Source organism: Petaurus breviceps, unplaced genomic scaffold (genome assembly GCF_028583685.1).
Source record: "Petaurus breviceps papuanus isolate PSGF00001 unplaced genomic scaffold, PetGlider_PUasm1.0 90847, whole genome shotgun sequence".
Taxonomy (NCBI): Eukaryota; Metazoa; Chordata; class Mammalia; order Diprotodontia; family Petauridae; genus Petaurus; species Petaurus breviceps.
In genome coordinates, this window is record NW_027187360.1 from 282959 (window position 1) to 285482 (window position 2524).

The following is a 2524-nucleotide window of genomic DNA, read 5'->3' on the forward strand; positions in this document are numbered from 1 at the left end:
GAAGGAAGGAAGGAAGGAAGGAAGGAAGGAAGGAAGGAAGGAAGGAAACAAGGAAGGAAGGGAGAAGGAATAAGGGAGTGAGGGAGGAAAGGAAGGTAGAGAGATAGGGTCCTGTTAAACTCTTTAAAGGATAGAAGACTTATGAGTATAACAAGAGAAGTCTTCAAGTATGTAAATGCTTTCATGTAGAAATATTGAAGAGAGGTTAGATTTATTCTGCTTGGCTCCAGAGGGCCAATGGGATGATACTGCAGAGGCAAGTCTCGGTTTGATATATGGAAAACATCCCAACAATTCGAGCTTTTCCAAAATGGAATGAGCTGCCTTGAGCAGTAGTGAGCTTCTCACCTCTGAAGATTTACAAAGGTAGGATGGAACTTCTCTTCAAGGGAGAGTTGGATTAGATAACCTCTGAAGTCCCTTCCAGCCCTAGACCTTAGAGCCTATGATCATACTTGGTCTTTAGTCGGATTACTCATCTACTAAGACCAAGGTTTCTTTGAGAATTAGACGGAGATCAGACATCTGGAAGGTGAGGTATTAGCAAAGATTCTACAATTCTTTTGTAGAATTTGTTACCACAAATTCAAAAATTCAAAAACGATTTGTTACTACAGTCATCTCTCCTACCACCACCCCCAACCCAGTCCTCTCCACCTAAAGTGTTGCCTGAAAAGACTGGAATGTGTACCTCCTCTCAGAAGCCCTGGCATTTTCCTAAGTGACTGATTCTGGACAACTGGAAAAGCTTTTATAGCACCCCTTACCCCCGCCCTCCCACCAAGAAGGAATGGTGGAATTTTAAGCTATGTGACAGCTGTATGTATGTGGAGGTGGCACAGTGGGTAGAGTGCTGGACCTAGAGTCAGGAAGATTCATTTTCTAAAGTTCAAATCTGGCCTCAGACATTTATTAGCTACGTGACCCTGGGCAAGTCACTTAACCCAATTTGCCTCAGTTTCCTCATCTGTAAAATAAGCAAGAAAAGGAAATGGCAAACCACTCCAGTATCTTTGGGGGAAAAAATGGGGTCATGAAGAGTCAGACACAACTAACAATGACTAAGCAGAAATAACATATGTGTGGAGCTGGATAAGTTCCGGGGCTTTTGACACCATGTTTTGCAGGCATCTGCCAAACCTGTCCATGCCTACAGCTGGGCCCTTACCTCAGGACAAGCCAGAAATTTGCAGGGCAGGTCCCACCCCTACTGTGCTCATTAGCATCTCTATGGGAAGAGGAAAAGGAGGGAGCAAAACTACAGTTTTGAGTTTGTCAAGATCTTAAGGTGCTCTGGACCTGAAGCAGAAAAAAAAAATAAATGTACCCCATCACAGAAGGTTCCCTCTAAGTCTCCCATTGGATCAGGGCAACTTCCAGGAGAAGCAAAGGTACATAATTCTATCAAGGACTCGGCTTCAAGTATATCAGGGCAAGTGTATGTCGATACATGGTTTGGGAAACCTACCTAGGAGATGTAAACATAGTATCATAGAAGGAGTAAGCAGAATTGTTTTAGGTCTACATGTGGGTGAAATTAGACATTAAAAGTCAGTGTTGGATAAGATCTAGTGAGGTTTGAGAGTTGTATGAGGGTGAGTGTGCAATAAAGAATGTCCATTGGGGTAGGGATATGACCTACTTTCTAGTTCCCTGCCTGCCCTGTGTGATCTGATGAAAGGCTGTAAGACTACATTGTGTCCAACACAACAAATCTGACTATGAGGCTTCTGAGTTGCTTCCTGGTTTCTGTTTCAAAAGGAAAGTCCCCTGCCAGGCATTTCGTGACCTAGGACACTGGGTGTCCTGATGGGATCCAGTAGGGAATCGCTTCTCTCTGCTGCCATTAACAGGATTGTACTAATGTTAGTGCCTTCTCTCTTTGTAACTCTTTGCCCCCAAACCTCAAAGCTCTTTACAGACCCCAACCTAATGACTCCCGAAAGGCAGGTGAGTTTCAGAAAAAATAGCTATTGCCTGGCATGAGCATAACCAGGGAAATGGGAACTCTAGAAAGGGACTGGGATTGGCTTTACGCCACCAGTGTGTCAAGAGCCGTTAGTGTGTTAAAATACAAAATAGAGCCTGCTGTTGGCTGCAAGTCTGAGTCCTGTGCCTCCCCCATTCACCACCCATTGCAACCCAGACATGGTTATGGAGAAAATTCCAGCCCAGGGGTTTCAGGGAGCCTTGTTCAGAGCCTACTTGGAATATTGTATCTGGAAATGGGAAACAGAGTTTAGGAAGGATATTGACAAGCTGGAGTGAATTCAACCAGGGGAGGGTCACCAGGATAGGGGTGTGTGTGTGTGTGTGTGTGTGTGTGTGTGTACACACATAGACAGAGAGAGAGAGAGAGAGAGAGAGAGAGAGAGAGAGAGAGAGAGAGAGAGAAAGGAGAGGAAGGAGACAAGGAGGGGGAGAAGGAAAGGGAGAGGAGACAGAGAGAGACACAGAGAGACACAGAGAGAGACAGAGTATGTGTGTGTGTGTGTGTGTGTGTGTGTGTGTGTGTGTGTGTGTG